Source organism: Sorex fumeus, unplaced genomic scaffold (assembly GCF_029834395.1).
Source record: "Sorex fumeus unplaced genomic scaffold, SorFum_2.1 ptg000024l, whole genome shotgun sequence".
Taxonomy (NCBI): domain Eukaryota; kingdom Metazoa; phylum Chordata; class Mammalia; order Eulipotyphla; family Soricidae; genus Sorex; species Sorex fumeus.
The window spans coordinates 2187131-2205339 of NW_026606081.1; positions in this window are offsets into that span (position 1 = coordinate 2187131).

The following is an 18209-nucleotide window of genomic DNA, read 5'->3' on the forward strand; positions in this document are numbered from 1 at the left end:
GCATCTGAGGCCAGTTTCCGAACCGTGACATGATCCTCCTGACCTTTGTCTCTATTGTCCTTAGGTGTTAGTCTCATATTAGGCTACTTTATATTCCACAAATGAGTGCAGTCATTCCATGTCTGTCCCTCTCCTTCTGACTCATTTCACTTAGCATGATACTCTCCATGTCTATCCACTTATATGCAAATTTCATGGTTTCATCTCTGTTAACAGCTGCATAGTATTCCGTTGTGTAGATGTACCAAAGAATCTTTAACCAGTCATCTGTTTTCAGACACTTGGTTTTTTTCCTGATTCTGGCTATTGTGAACAGTGCTGCAATAAACACATGAGAATGCGTATGTCATTTCTACTGTATTTTTTTTTTTTGCATCTCTGGGAAGACCCATTTTTTAGAGATTTCTGGAAGTGGTGAAATATATGCTGTGCAGCAAGTTCTCACTAGTGTACAAACAGAAAATCAGCTACAGATCTCAGAATTAAGCCCCATCAGCACATACCCTAACTTGCCTGAGAAATGGCTGCTTCTATACATATGTAGGCGGAAGACTACCGCACAGAGTTAGAGGGGTAAAAGATGGATGGTGAAGACATCGCCATATAGCGCATCCTTCGTCATCCACTGTTACTACTGACTGCCTGATCTTGCTGGTGGAGCATTTTTTCCAATGCTCTTTAATAGAAGTGACTTTCCAGATGGGGATGAAAGGTCGTGCTGCTGGCAGAAATCAAGTTTTAGGACAAAACAGAAACAAGGCACAGTCTCGTGCTTTTGGCAAGAAGCCAAACTGATTCAATGTCTTCCACTAACCCATTCAGACACAAGACATTACAGAGCTGGAGAACTGTAATACAGACCTTTGGCATGAATGAGGGACAGGAGCATATGCAGAGGCAGCAGGGACAGGGTGTAGGTCTCCAATTTTCACACTAGGCTGTTCCCCTCCCACTTCCTATAGGCAACACTATGACAATGTGGTTTTTAATCTCATTATCATTGCTCTCCAATGAAAATTCCAACACTAAAATTATGGCGCCATCTGCAGGAAATCAAAAAGTTAAAGTGGAAAAATAAATTCTGCAGATAACCAGTATAAAAGTAAGTAAAGGCCCTCCCGTTGATCGTCGATTTGCTCTAGCGGGCCCAGTAATGTCTCCATTGGAGACTTTGTTGTTACTGTGTCTGGCATATCGAATACTCTCGGTAGCTTGCCGGGCTCTCCGAGAGGGGCGGAGGAATCGAACTCGGATAAGTCAATGATGGTTGGAGGGATCGCTGGGGATGGGAGATGTGTGCTGAAAGTAGATAAAGGACCAAAGATGATGACCTCTCAGTATCTGTAATCTGTATTGCAAACCATAATACCCATAAGTAGAGAGAGAGTAAGAAGGAAACTGTCAGCCATAGAGGGAGGGGGAATGGTGGGAGACAGGGGTGGGAGAGATACTGGGGACATTGGTGGTGGAAAATGTACAGTGGTGGAGGGATGGTTGTTTGTCCGTTGTATAACTGAATCTCAAATATGAAAGCTTTGTAACTGTAGCTCACAGTGATTCAATTAAAAAAATGGAAAAAAAGAAATAAGATGACATTCTTTAAAAAAGTGACATGTGCAGAAGCAATATTAAATACACGGAACAAAGAATTGAAAGAATTGAAAATAGCCATCTGAACTTAACAAAATTAGAGAACCTCAACTGACCACAGAGAAATATATCTAAGTCATCAAAAACCAACCAAGATAGTTATAAGACCACACAGAGTTTTTCATCAGAGGCTAAAAAAATTTAAAATTCCAACACAGACACTGGATTCATTTGAATATTTCATTAAATAAAAGTTAATCTAATATAAAAATGACGAGTAAACTCAATCCTAATAAAAATATCAAAAACCGAAGACAAAAGCACAGTAATGATTCAAATGGAAAAATAGAGAAACAAGATGAAAGAAAAAATTATGAGATGTCAGATATCACTAGAAGGGTAAATCTCATCATAATAAAAATTCCAAAAGTAAAGAGAGAGAGAAAATATTTTATTCAAAGAATTAATAGTTAAGACCTTCCCAACCAAAGAAAAGCATTAGTTATAGATGTCCAGGATGTTTATAGAACACTCAAAATTCTGAACCCCAAAACCACTAGCTTCAGGATATTTCTTTGTTATATTAATCAAAATTCACTTATAAATATATGTACAAATATTCCTAGGGAAAATAAAGATGTAAGTAATATACAAAGGTACTTCTATCAAACTTCAAACTTCTCAGCAGAAACTCAACATAAGAGATTATAATGACATATTAAACGTTTCTAAAAAATGAAAACTTTCGGGGCTGGAGCAATAGCACAGCGGGTAGGGCATTTGCCTTGCATGTGGCCGACCCGGGTTCGATCCCCAGCATCCCATATGGTCCCCTGAGCACCGCCAGGGGTAATTCCTGAGTTCAGAGCCAGGAGCAACCCCTGTGCATTGCCGGGTGTGACCCAAAAAGCAAAGCAAAACAAAACAAAACAAAACAAAACTTTCACTAGGAATATTTTACCTGTAAAATTATCATTCAAATGTGATGAAGAAATAAGGGAGTTTTTAAGACAAACAAATAGCACTAAAGTTGACCACCATAAGCTAGAAACAAGTCAAGTGCCCAAGAACAGATGAGTAAATAAACAATGGTAAATCTACACGAAGGAATACTCTGGAGCTGTTGGGGAAAAAATGAGGCCATATGAAATCTGTTTATACAGTATCATGCTGAGTGAAATGAATCAGAGGGAGAGGCACAGATACAGAATGATCGCACTCACTTGAGGGATATAAAAATAATATAAGAATAATACTCAAAGACAATGGAAACGAGGACTGGCGTGCTGGTCCATAGTTGGAAGCTTGACACAAAGGCACGGTGGGAAGGAACTCAGTAAGGGCAGAGAAGGAACCTCTATGACAGTTATAGTTGGAAATGATCATTCTGAACAAGAACTGAATTCTGAAAGGAGGAAAAGTGATACACATGATGCCTTTTCAGCAACAGTATTGCAAACTTCAGTCCTAAAAGGAAAAAAGGGGGCAGAGGGAAACTGGGGTCATTGGTGGCAGGAAATGTGCACTCGTGAAGGGATGGGTGTTAGAACATTGTATGACTGAAACTCAATCATTAACAACTTTGAAAAAAGACACAGAGTGCCTAAATGATTTTTTAAAAAGCTAGAGGCATTAAATTATGCATACAGGAGTCTGACATCAGATTTAAAGACAAATATAGACTCAAAGTGAAAGGCTAGAGCAAGGTGTTCCAAACCAATAATGCAGAATAAAGGTCAGGAACCATTATGCTTGTGTCTGAGAAGGCAGACTTTCAACCCCAAACAGAGGTAATGAGAAGATGACTATTATTTATTGATCAAAGAGAATCAATCAATTGATAAGATACGACATCTATATTTGAAGTACAGCTGCTTCACTGGCATTGTTAACATTGTAGATATGAGTAATACTACTAACTTGGGAAGTAGAGTGCGGTGAAAAAGAGTGGGCCTTGTTTGCTTTCCAGCTGCCTCAGTTTTCGCCCATTCATAATTGTAACAGATGCATTATTTTATGGTGGGATATGTGTAATATTTTCACACATTTTAAAAGGCGGTCTCTGTTCTATGAATTAAAATCTGAGTGTTCTTTGAGATGTCTGGAGAGAATTTTCTTAATTCAGCTTGACTTACTACATTTGATTTTTCTAAATTCCAATCTTACCCTTAAAAAAAAAAGGATGGCCTTTAAAAACACTAATGTTTCTAGGAGCAAAATTTTTTTTGTGGAAAGATAATGTATAACATTTACTTTTTCCACATGAAGTGGTCAAGGCTATAATTTATGTATATGTGCTTATTTGCTTATTTTCTCATAAAGAATTATAAAAGCTAAATGAAATTCCATGAGAGGGTTAATATATATTGCAACTGTTGATCTTCACCAATACCTACCAGTATGTTAAAATTTCTACTAGTTTAAACTAAGAGAATTCTTGTGACCATTCAGAGATAAAACAACTCACCTTTGTAAATTCTCTACAGATTCCCTTAAACAATAATCAGTGATTATTTTCTCAATGAAATATTAACAAGAAGACTCCACATAGATTTGTTTCATCATTTTCACTTTGTACACTTTCAATGTAAAATGAAACAGAAAAGGAAATTATATTTTCTAAATTAACAGATGTCTTAATTTAATAAATAACTCCTATTTCTAAACAATTAGTTCAGTAGCATTTGTTGAATTTGTTGTTGATACAGCGCTTAATTCCTTAGAAAATTCATTAGAAAATGTTAAGCACAGAAAAAATTGTTAATCAAATGACTCACAAATATGCTTTGTCTTATTTAAGAATCTGGAAGACTTATTTACCTGAAAATAAGAAACAGTGAAAAATAAAACCAGTAGATGATGGTAGAACTTCGTGGTAGAGATGCAGAGTTGACATCAGAACTGAGTTCAGAGTTCGGAGTAAATCAGTGCTGACTCTATGGTTTAGGCTTTATTTTTTCCATTTGCAGAACAATTCAAGTTTGGTTTTTATAGTTGCAGGAGAAAATTCATTGAACAGGATCAATATTTTACCCAAGACACCATAAGAACTCAAAGAGCTAAACACTCCATATTCCTGTGAATCTGGGGCTTCTAATCCAAATTAATATTTATATTAACTCCAATAGAATTACCATTTCCCCAAAGAACACAGATTAGCCAGACTGTCTCTTAAATGAAATATGGCTGTTTTCTGAAGGTTGTATGCCTAATATTGTAGGTGATCATATGATCTCTGATCATCCTCCTTCATTTTGCAATTTTTAAGGGGTAATTCTAGAAATGAAGTACAGAATATGATAAAGAAACTGAAATAGCAAAAAATAATGATGTGGGAGAGATTAGCTTAGTGTGAGTCATCATTATGAAACAGATCCTCAGGCAGCATCTCAGCTCCGTGAGATCACCAGACATATGGCCCCCACAGTGTGGCAGCTGCCAAATCATTGCCTAAATCATTTCAAGGTGATGAGGCTCTATGGCATCTGGTGTGATTTGGGTCCTCCCAAATGTTTGCTTTTTCTAAACACCCATCGACAGAGATTACTGTTCTCAAACAGTAATCTAGTTATATCCCATTGAATTTCACCAGTTCCTCGAACCTCCACATCTTTATCAACTCTATTGTAAATTCCCCCCTTGAATCAAGCATTTTACTTTTAGAGTGCTAAATAAGAGGCATGTGGGGCCAGGGAGAAAGCCTAAGTGGTAGTGCTTTCTATTTGACTGTGAATTTCCATGTGACTTTCCATGCACACCAGCAAGTGTCAGGCCCAGCGCCTCAGCCTCACACTCCACCCCAAAACTTCCAGGTGAAATTCTGATAGTCCCTACCACCAAATTGTCCAGACAACACTGAGGTGACCGTGGCCCCATGCTCCAGAACTGCTCCCTATGATTGATTGACCAATTGCACCATTAGTATGAATGACCAATGTGTGCTGTGCTGGATTAATTTCCTGCCTGGGTGAACTCACATGCACTGACTGACTAAAATGACTGGAAAATGGAACTCCATTCTCCTGGTTATCTAGAGAACTTTAACAGGGGACTATCCGTTGCTTAACTACTAGCACAGTTGATGAAGAAGTTGTAAAAGAAGTTTTCGGTGCAAAACAAGAGATATTCCACCTGCTGTGGAAGATAATCTGAAAGGGAGTTCAAATTGAAGTAACTGAAAAATAGCCAATCTATTTGTGGCAAGTCAGTAGTTTAGAGTAAATTTTAAAAGAACTCTGGCTTAAAGACAGACGTCAAGGGAAAGCACTGAGCATTCTACTATGTACACAGAAAACCAGTCTGGATGTTGGAAGCATTAGAAATGGATCGTATTCTTGACCATTTATATCTGACAGCAGGACCATACGCCACGCTTCAAGTGTGTATATAAAGCTCATAGGGCATGTGTTCATTCACCAGTAAAACATCATTGAAAACCAGAACTGTAGTTATAACAGTTCACAAAAAGAGATGAAGATTTCAGAGTCTGGTGATAGAAAATATGGAATTATGGCATCCGTGTACTTAACACAATTCACTCTTTGTTTATTCGTTAAAGAATAAGCAGGCAATGCATGTCTTTGGGCACATTTGCAACTGAGAATTATGTGTGATCATGAATTAAGGAAGCAACTGAGTTCCTGATTAGATGAGATGAAGACTTGATAAAGAAAAACTGTGACTTTCCATGAACAAACAAGTGCATAATGCTCAGACTGAAGAAAGACAAGGAAACCTTTTGCTGAGAATATCTAATCGCCATACCTTCCAATTTATAAAACAAATCAGGTAGCACAAATTACAGTTAGATGTTTACTATTTTGGAAGTTCAATGATAATAACCAAGAAGGCTAGCCTTTATTATAAAGTTTTATAAAGCTCACCAAAACGTGTTTATTTTCTCTTCCTTAACACAAAGTAAAATAAAATACATGTGTTCTAGGACTTATTTAATATAATCTTACCATTTCTGTATATTGTGTTATTCATTTGAAGTACAAAGTAATAAAAGAACAGGCTCACTTTATTTTAACAGCCACACAATTAAATACTGTTAAGGCTTAAGAAAAATTAAAGAGATACAAAAGGAAGAACAGAAATTGTTCAATGGTTGGGGAAATGCCTCAGATTAATGGTTTCTAGAATTTAGTCTGGCAAGACTTTGAGAGTCCTATATGAACCCATATCTTATCCATTATGTGAGTCAAATTTTCTATTGTATAATTCTAGTATGGAATTTAGAATAAGAATATATTTAGCATAGCCAAAGAAAGAAATACTGTAAGTATAAGAGTTGGATTTCATACTGAAAGTGTTTGAAAGACTTCTAATTTCTTAGATATAATTTAATTATTTAAAGTACAAGTCTTTTCTCTTCATCTTTCTTCAGAAAATTAGGCTAATATATTGTGATATCACTATAAAAATCAGTTAAATGAACATGAGTTTATGCACAAATTAATATATGGTATGCATAATAGTAATAGTATATGATCACAGCATTATAATCACAATGTTATATAAAATTATTTCTATATTATGCATATTATTAACAATAAGTATATGTAATCATTCAAGATAATTATTGAGCAAATAAGTACCTACTTTTATTTTACATAAATGTATTCTGAATTATATACTTGAATAATTTTAAATAAATGATCTCCATGATCATTAAATTATATAGTATAACAGGCATACCAAGTGAAATCTGTATCAATATAGAAAAGGTTCAGCATATTTTTCCAGTGGTGTGTAATATGTTCAATCATTCATTCATCATTTGTTCATGCATTAATTTAAAAATATATAGGAATGTGTACCAGACCCCAAACCATTCAATATATGTGTCATGGTCACGATCCTCCCGTTATTCATCAATTTGCTCGAGCGGGCCCAGTAACATCTCCATCGTGAGACTTGTTGTTACTGTGCTTGGCACACTGAATACGTTATGGGTAGCTTGCCAGGCTTTGTCATGTGGGCAAGATACTCTCGGAAGCTTGCCAGGCTCCCGAAGAGGGGTGAGTAATCGAATCCGCCCTGGCCGGGCGGCTAAGTGTAAGGCAAACGCCCTACCACTGTGCTATCACTCCAGCCCATAGCACAGTGGATAGGGTGTTTGCCTTGCACACAGTCGACCTGGGTTCGATTCCTCCACCCCTCTCGGAGAGCCCTGCAAGCTACTGAGAGTGTCTCGCCTGCATGACAATATATGCGTACTACTATTAAATTACATCCCAAAATATTTGAACATATACGCTAAGCTAGTTTTTGTTACAACTTTTTTCTACTGCTAAACAAGTTAAAATCAGCGTACAAAACAGTCACAGTCAATATTTATTTTTTTATTCTCTAATGTTGACAATAAAATAATATTTTTGATTAAAATATCAATAATTTTTAAATTATTAATTACTTTTGACTTCTTTAAAAAACAAAAGCTTTTACTGATTGGCTTTTTGAATTTTTTTTAACAAATGATAAACAGCCCTCCAAAATACTTTTGTAATAATCAGGGATGATTTCATGCATGTTACAATAAAAACTAAAATAGTGTGAATTTTTAGTTTTATGAAAAATTATTTAAAACATTTATTTCACAAAGCTGACATTCAGTTAGAGAACAAAAACAAATGGACAAGCATCACTTAATAGTTCTTGAATATTGATACTTCTTACGTAGCAAAATCTAATATGTATTAATTGTAAATGAGTCAAAAGGATGAATTAAATGTTTTATGAAATGTACATGGGTCTTAAAGTAAATGCAAAATTCCTTGACAAAAAAAGTTTTAGATTTTATTTTATCCAAAATGTTTGAATAATAGTTCAGGATGCTCAATGTAACCAAAACACAGCTGGGTTTCTCCATCCTGAGTAATGATATAATTACAGGGCATGAGATGAAGCCATATCTTTAGCAAGCACTCATCAAATAGCACTGAGAATACAAATAGTCATGTAATAACCAGATTAAGCAAATTTTTAGTGAAAATTGCATTCCTTTCACGCTTAAAGTACCATCAAATCAAGTTAATTCCAATATATCAATGACCCAAAACGTTCACTGAAACTTATTAAGCAAAGTATTTTATATTTATGCAATCATGTATTTAAATGAATATATTTATATATTTTGACAGCAATTAACACTTCTGGTAATGCTGCTAATTTAGTTAGACCTCTGAGCAAAAGACATCACCTTCCTTCCTTGAATTCTTGCAAATAACTTCAAAATAAACATTTCGGAATCCTAGAAGGTAGACTTTTTCAGTTGTATTTTTTGTGATATTACATATATTGACAATATCATTCATATTCTGAAGTCATGTATTTTATTATCCTAATTTACCCACAGATTAAAATGATAGAGTCCCTCTACCACCACCACCAAAAGAGAATTTTAGATAGAACTGCTTAACCATAATTGTCTAAATATTTAGTGGCATAAAGTTACTTTGCTTTTGTATTCCTCATATCTCATACCCTTGGGCAGAAAGTTGCTTAGGTAATATAATTGCTTAGACAAGTACTGTCCAGCAGAGATACAATGTAGTCATGAAGTAATGGTAAGTATTCCAATTATTTGCATTTAAATTAACCATTCACACTGTCAAAGTCCCAGCTTCCCTTGAAGAATGATAGCTTTCCAGCTCCTAAAGCCTTCTTAGCTAGTGAAAAGATACCCGCAGTAGCAAGCTGTCCTGTGTTACCCCAGGGGCATCTGCGTTCTTTGTGTGCTGCTGCTGACCCAAACTGCCAATCCAGGAGACAGACACTCTTGGATGCGTCCTACAGCAGCTCCTAGCAACTATAAGCCATGTCTGGACATACAGCATCTGGACATATCATTGAGCATACTATTGTCCAAGACGGAGCCCAAACCCAATCCAAACACCCCTGGCCTCAAGGGGCACAATGAAAAGTGTTTCCTAGATAAGTAATCAGGCCTCCACGGCTAAGGAAAAGGACATGTCCTGAGTTACTAACTCGAGAAACCAGGAAAGATGTTACGGGACTCCATGCGTCATTACCACCAGCATAAAAACAAATGCTCCACAGTAAAATAGTATTAAACAAAGAACTAAACACAAACAATTAGAAAAATGGGAGCCAGGAAAACAATAATAAACAAAAGAACAAAACACAGCTCCTAAAAATGAATCTGAAGAAATGAAGGAAGAGTTGAAAATAATCACTTATAAAATGCTCACTGATCTCAATAAATAAATACATAAGTAGAACAATTTAAGGAAGGAACTAATAGAAATCATAGACCTGAAAAACATATTAACAAAACCAAAAAATACAATAGTGGAGTCTAGCAGCAAATAGAAGAAATAAAACTTAGCCATATAGAGTAGCAAAATGATAAAAAAAAATCTTCAACAATGAAGATACTATAAAAGACCGTTGGGGCAACATCAAGAGGAATAGTATTTGCATTCTAAAAATCCCAGAAGAAAGAGAAAAGTTCATCAAAATATTTGAGAAATTAATCACCAAAAACTTCTCTAGTACAGTTCTTCTTATAATAAGAACTGAACCAGATCAAGACACATTATAATTATAATTGTAATAGTAAAAATTAAATATAAAGAGAGGATCATGAAACCAGTAAGAGCAGCATGTCTCTGACAAGGGTAACTCCATAATGCTGACACCAGCTTTCTTAAGAGGAACCTTGCAGACTAAAAGACAGTGGCACAACATGCTCAAAGTGTTGAAATCAAAAAAAATTTTTTGAGGCTGGAGAGCTAGTACAGAAGGTAAGACTATTGCCCCATATGTGGCCAACTCAGGTTTAATCTGCAACATCCCATACGGTACCCTGAGCACAGAGCCAGGAGCAACCCTCTGAGCATCACCGGATGTCTCCCCCTCCAAAAGGAATTTTTTTTTTTGGAACCAAGTATTATACCAGGAAAGACTATCACCAAGATTTTAAGAATATTGCAAAAGATATTCTTGGGTTGGAGGTATGGTACAGCAAGCAGGTAGGGCACTTGCTAAACTAAAGACACAAAGCAAAAAATTCTAAAGGAGTCTGAGTAACTAGAAAGGAGGGAGGCAGTTAATAAAAGTTAACAAATAGCACAGCGGGTATGGCATTTGCCTTGCACGCAGCCGACCTGGGTTTGATTGCTACGCCCCTCTCGGAGAACCCGGTAAGCTACTGAGAGTATTCCGCCCGCTGCGCAAAGCCTTGCAAGCTACCCGTGAGGTATCCGATATGCCAAAAACAGTAACAAGAAGTTTCACAATGGAGACGTTACTGGTGCCCGCCGGAGAAAATCAATGAACAATGGGAGGACAGTGCTACAGTGCAACAAAAGCAAGGATATGTGAAAAAGAATTGCTTTAAGAAATGTATTCAGTGTAAAAGTGTGGACCAAGGGTCTACAATGTAGAGTGAAGTTGAAGAAACTAGAGGAGTAAAACTTATTTGGGAGGGATACTGGGATCCATGGTGGTGGGAAATGGGCACTGGTGGAGGGATGGGTATTTGATCACTGTGTAATTGAAACCCAAGCACAAAAATTGGTAAGTCTACAACTGTACCTCATGGTGTCTCGCTAATAAAAAATAAAAAAATAGATATGATTTTATAACACAAAGATATAGAATGAAATATAAAAAATAAAACATGCAGAGAAATAAAAAGCAGTTTCAGAATACATTCAAACGTAAGTAGCTATCGATTCAAAACAGATTGACATGTACATAAGATATTATCTCTGGAACTCATTGTAGCTACAAAGAAAGCCCTTTCAGTTAAAAGACAAGATGAAAAAAGAGCATCAATACATGAGGAAAGAGAACCATCAGCAGCCTCAAGGAAGAGAAGAATAAAAGAACAGAGATCTACAGAAACTATCATAAATCAATATATACATATTATATATAAATTACTAGCTTAAATGTACAAGGAACAAATTCACCAATAAAAGGCATAGAGTGGCTAAATGGATTAAAATCAACAAGAAGTTCAAACTATATTCTGCTTAGCATAGACATGAAGGATAAGAATATTCAGAAGCTGAAAGTGATAGGAAGGAAAAAAATATTCCATGCAAATGGAGGAAAAAGGAAAGCTGGAAATGCTATACTCATATCAGAAAAACTAAAATTTAAAACACAAAACAATCATAAAAATAAATATGGACCTTGTAATCCATAAAGTAAAGTAAAGTAAGGCCCTCCCGTTGATCATCAATTTGCTCGAGCGGGCCCAGTAACGTCTCCATTGGAGACTTTGTTGTTACTGTGTCTGGCATATCGAAGACTCTCGGTAGCTTGCCGGGCTCTCCGAGAGGGGCGGAGGAATCGAACTCGGGTCGGCCATGTTGGCTGCGTGCAAGGCAAACGCCCTACCGCTGAAGTAATCCATAAGTGAGACAATTATTATTATGCATATATATGGGCAATTAATTTGTGACAAAAGTTCTAAGAGAATATAACTAAAGAAAGGAAAACCTTCCAATAATTGGTGCTGAGAAAATTGGACAACTCCATGCAAAAGAATAGAACTAGACTACTATATTAAACCATATGCAAAAATTAATTCAAAATGTATTGTCAGGATTATTATCACCATGAAAATTAAAACCTCTATGAGATCTCAGAGGCTAGCATGATAACTCAAATCTAAGGTTCTTTCATTCAGAAAATAAAAAGACCACCTCTTAAAACATAACCACATCTGAAGAAACACAAAACTAACCTATGTGGAGGCACAGAGGCTTTGATTTCCGAGCGCAAGAGACTTCATGTCAATAAGCAAATGAAAATATCTTTGAGTAGGGCCAGAGCAGTAGTACAGTGGGTAGGTCACTGCCTTACATGCAGCCGACCCGGGTTCCATCCCTGGTACCACATTTGGTCCTGGATCCCTGCCAAGAATGATCCCTGAGTACAGAGCCAGGAGTAAGCCCTGAGCACCACTGGATGTGGCAAATAAACAAATCACTGTATCACTGTCATCCTGTTGTTCATCGATTGCCTTGAGCAGGCCCCAGTAACGTCTACTTCGTTCTAGCCCTGAGGTTTTAAAAAGTTGCCACATTCAAGGCTCTTTCAGGGTCAGGAGAATGAGACCCGTCATTGTTACTGGTTTTTGGCATATTGAATACGCCACGGGGAGTTTGCCAGACTCTGCCATGTGGGCAGGATACAGCAGCCTGCCAGGTTCTCCAGAGTAAGATAGATAGATAAATAAATAAATAAACCCCAAAATAAATAAATATCTCTTTGATAGTGGGAAGGAAAATAACCTCTTTTGGGACAAGAGGTATTACAGCACATTGGGAAGACCCCAATATTAAATGACAGTTGGAATCTAACTTTATCTAAGATTTTGTGCCTGTTCCTATGAATTCAGCCAACACTGTTTTTACAAAAGTACTTATGAAATCCAAAAGTTTGAGTTTTTAGGAGCAGTTAAATTTGAACTGTGTCTGGCATATCGAATACTCTCGGTAGCTTGCCGGGCTCTCCGAGAGGGGCGGAGGAATCGAACTCGGGTCGGCCATGTTGGTTGCGTGCAAGGCGAACGCCCTACCCGCTGTGCTATCGCTGTACAGATAAATGTGAATAAATTATTTTTTTATGTTTGACATCACTTGCAACAAAGAGCAGTAGAGTAAGTAGAAGAGAGCTGCATGAGTTTTTAAGGTACACCAACTAAAAAATAATCTTCATTTCACCAGCCTGTAGCTGGCTAGTTTAACCAGCAAGATATGCTGACCAAGTATCCAGATAAAATACGACATTTCCTACTAGTTATTGAGTACAATTGAGATTCATGTGGCATATAAAATACCCCGCACAGCTGGGTAAGGCCCCAAAACCAAAAATTTAAAAGATATGCTATTTTTGAACCTAGTTTAGGTACTTCTTTAATCGGCACCATAAAAATTAATAAAAGAACAGAATAGAGGAACTCATCATAATACATTTTTCAATGTGTAGTAGTTTTTGTTAGGGTGAAGAATAATTTCTGTATCTACTTTGCACACAGCCAAATGTGCTATGGAATATTATTTATGTGCTTGACAAATTCCCAAGTATAGCATCAGCCTTGCTAAAATACTCTTTGGCACGGCACTGCACTTCTAATTTTAGCAATATGGCTGACAGCATTTTCTTGGTCTCTCAAAAGATGACCAGCCAAAATTTCACTGAATATATTTCCATAGAATTTAATACTTAGTTTCCTCTTTATAGAAAGTAAATCCCCTGAGTGTGATACAAAAACCTCAGATACAACCATTAACCTTATCAGGTCTTAGAAAAGGAAAAGAAAAAGATTGTATGTGAATATCATCATCAATTAATAATTTTGCCACTTTGAAAGATTAAAGTGAGCTAAAATTAAAGCGAGAAAAACAAATTTCATATCAAATATGGATATCTCAACTGTAGCACCACTGTAACTGAAACTATTTACCACTCATTTTATCTGATGACAGCGCTGTGCACTTACCTAATATAGGGTTTTACAGTCTCTCTTGGTCCTAAATTGTTTATAGAGAGAAGGATTAGTGGAGATAAGTACGTGAAGAACATACTTTTAAATATGTTCAAAACAAAGTCATTAGGAGGCAACCGAAATTAAAATTAAATCACTTATGAATATTCACTGCAGTGGAAACTCACTTGACACTGCTTAATATGATTGCAATCTAGATTTCTTAAAGATAAATTTTACAATTACAATATGAAAAACGAAGTGAGTAGGGAAATCCATTGACATTTGAATGTCAGTGTCTTGGTTCCTCCAGTTGGAACCAAACTTCATTTTGGCTCTAAGTTTCCATTTCAGTATCTACATTGTCATGCTCATCTGTAAATATAGTAACACAATGCTGTGCCAAGAAGCAAGGGCAATGCCAAGCCTAGAGAAATCTATAAAGTCATGTTTAGGAAAGAACTGGATTGCTTATAAATGTCAAACGATGTATAAGGAGAAGCAGTTCAATCACAACAAATTTTCTACTACTTTGTTTATAAGATTTAAAATACCCTGAAGTCAATGCGGGGGGAGTGAGGGGAGAGGCCTACAGGCTTCGAGTTAAATATGAGGACTTCCCTCTTCACTTACACTCCCAAAGAAATCCTAACGCGTGGTCTGAGATCGTCGTTGCAACCTAAGTGCTGATTTTCGATGTCACAGTCAAGGCTGCTTCAAAGTCATGAGTGTCAAGCTACCTACGGAGTAGGACTTAACTCTCACAGCTCATCCTCAGAGGTAGATGAGCAACAAGCACCCTGCAGATATTTTGCCCAGTGCCCTCCTATGAGCCAAAGGCAAGTCCTTAAGCCCTGTATTAACATCATTGGTCAAACATAGACCAGGAAAATTCCCACTTGGAAAAGTAAAGAATACAAGTGATAAGTCACAGAATTCTGATAAATGTCCGCTGGCTATGAAGTTAGGTCAATTACGATGTTTGTGTTCGTATAGTGGGAATGATAAAATCAGAGCATTAACTACCATTTACTAAGTGTACATTACCTGTCAGGCACTGTGCTAAAATATCAAGTAGTGGTTTTCAACCACCGGTCCGTGGATTGCTATTGGACCACAGAAATTTCCTGCTGATATCCAATATGGTTATTGCTATTTAACTGCCAGAAGTTTTTCAGCCACCGGGGTGACCAGTGTTGATTCTCAGGTGTCATAAGGTTAAAAAACACTGAGAAAATACGTTAGTTTAATCCCAATATCTTAACCCTCTTTAATCTTAAAGATTTGAAGTTGAATGGTTTTGCTACTGGCCTAACTTTTCTTAACTAGTGAGGGACAGAATTAGGATTCTAAACCAACAAGTTTGGTTCCAAGGTATACCGTGAAGGAGCTTTTCATGTTTGTCTAAGGCATGATTTAAGATGCCACTGCTATTTCTTTTGTTCCCCAACTTTTACTAAAATATAGTTGCCATATAACTTTAGTATTTAAGATATATAACAGTGATTTGATATGCAAGCATACATTATTTTATTGCACTAGTTCTGCTGCACTTTACAAGTTTTTTTTTTTAGTATTTGAAGTCATTCCTACCTCTGTGCCATATTTCAGGAATTCTCACCTTCAAACATTTTTATCTATGTTATTACTTTTCTTGGTGATCAGTGGTCTTTGATAGGTGTCATTGCTAGGGAGTACCACAAATCCTACCCATGTCAGATGGTGAAATTAATAAAATGTCCTGATTGCTCCACTGAGCAATCTCTCTCCCTCTCCACAGACCTACTTAATCCCTAAATCCCAATATTAAAATTTGGTGATAACAATGGACTCAAAATATTTAAGTGAAAGCAACCACCAAACATCTTTCACTTCAAAATAAATGCTATAAATGATTAACCATAGTGAAAAAAATGTATGCAGAAAACCAAGAGAGGACTACATATATGCCTCTTCTACCAAATAGCAAAATTGTGAATGCAAAGGAAAAGTTCTTTATAGAATTTAAATGTACTACTCCAATGAACATACCAATCACTTACAAAGCAAAACAGACTTATTGCTGAAATGAACCATCTTAGTGGTCTGTATAAAAGCTCAAACTAGACCACAGATTCTCTTATGTCAAAGCCTAATCCTGAGCAATAGTCTTCTCTTCAATTCTATAATAGCTGAGAGAAGGGGAGGGATCTGGAGAAGAAACACTTGAAGCTAGCAGAGGTTCATTCGTGAGTCTTAAGAAGTCAATTCCGTAACATGAAATAGATGGTGAAATAACAAGTAATTATGGAGAAACTGCAGCAAGTTTTCCAGAAAATCTAGGAAAGATCTCTGATGAAGGTGACCATATGAAAACAGCCCTTCAATAGAAAAAGATGCTATCTAGGATTCTAGAATTTTCAGAGCTAAAGAGAAGTCAAGGTCTGGATTCTGAGAGTCAAAGGACAAGAAGACTTTCAGGCTAGGGGCTGAATTCTCTTGACTTTAAGTTAAAGCCAATGCTCCCTTACCTTTCCAAAACAATAGAGTTCTTAGGAATGATGCCAAATCCATCCTGCCTATAACCTTTAAATGCAATGCAAAATCCTGGATAATAGCACTTAAAAAAAATAAAACAATATGGCTTACTATTTAAAGCCAACTATTGAAAAAACTATTTTTAATATTGCTTCTCATTGACAATGTTCCTGATTACCCAAGAACACTGATAGAGATATATACATGTTTATTGTGGGGGGCAGAGGTGGGGGAATTGGTTCTGGGAGCAGGGACCCACTCAGTGAAAGTCTCTGAAGATTGAGCCAGATGGTTGAATGCCAGGAACCAAGGATGTGGTGCAGATCAGAAAATACAATGCCAGAGACCACCAGCTCCACCCTCGCAGTACTTGAGGGCCTCCATGGCTATACCTTAATTGTTCAGGGGACCATGGTGCCAAGTATTAAACCAGTGTAGGGCACATGGCATGGCATGTAAGCACCTTAACCCTGGTATTATCCCCTCATATCTGAAATATAAAAAAAATCAATGTTGTTTTCATGCCTGTTAGCATCCATTCTTCAGCCTATGGGAGTAATTATGGGTCAGGGAGATGGGTCAAAGGGCTGGAGCTCAGATATGAGTTCCATCCTTAGCACCACATCATTGCTTGGCAAGTGCTGAGAGTGCCCCCACAAAATGAGATATTTTGTATTCAGTTTCTGTTTAATAAATATATTTTGGGGGGCTGGAGAGAGCACAGAGGTTAAGTCAATTGCTCTGGTTCAACCTTCTACAATGCATTTGGCTCCTTAGCACCACCAGGGGTGATCCCTGATCACAGAGTAGTAGTGAACCCTAAATACAACCGGGTGTGACCCAAACTGTCATGCTCCCCCAACCCCCCCTCCAAAAATTATTAAAGGCACCCTAACATGAGAAGGAAAACACATTCACTCACTTTCTCTCTCTTCACCCCACCTCTGGAGTATCACAGAAAAGAGGTCATGTGAGGACAGAGTGAAAAGATGGCCATCTACCAGCCAGAGGAGTGTCCTCACCCGGAACCAAGTTTATTGGTCCTTGGATCTTGACTTCCAATTACCAGAGCTGTGACAAAATAAATGTGCCTTTTAAGAATCCCAGTCTGATATTTTTCTATGACTCTCTGGAGTGACTACTCTATTCTTTCTGATAGGGAGCTAATGACATCTGAGGGCAATAGTATCGAATGTCCAAAGGTGGGAAAAAGAAACCTTTGCATTCAGAGGAAAGAAAATGGAGCTCTCTCAGATAGTTTGCATCTATTGTATGCATCCCTGAAAAATAAGTGGAAATCACAAATCACACAAATCATCCTGTTATTCGTCGATTGCCTCGAGCAGGCCCCAGTAATGTCTCTTTCATTCTAGCCCTGAGATTATATTCAAGGCTCTTTAGGAGAATGAGACCCATCATTGTTACTGGTATTTGGCATATTGGGTACCCCACGGGGAGTTTGCCAGACTCTGCCCTGTGGGCAGGCTACATTCGGTAGCCTGCATGTTTGTCCAAAGTAGGAATGAGATAATATGATGTCATAATAAGATGTTGCGTGGCTGTGAATGCAGCCCTGCAGTTCCGGGAGCTGGTAATTATAGTCTCTGAGTCTTGACCGCTGATGGGATTA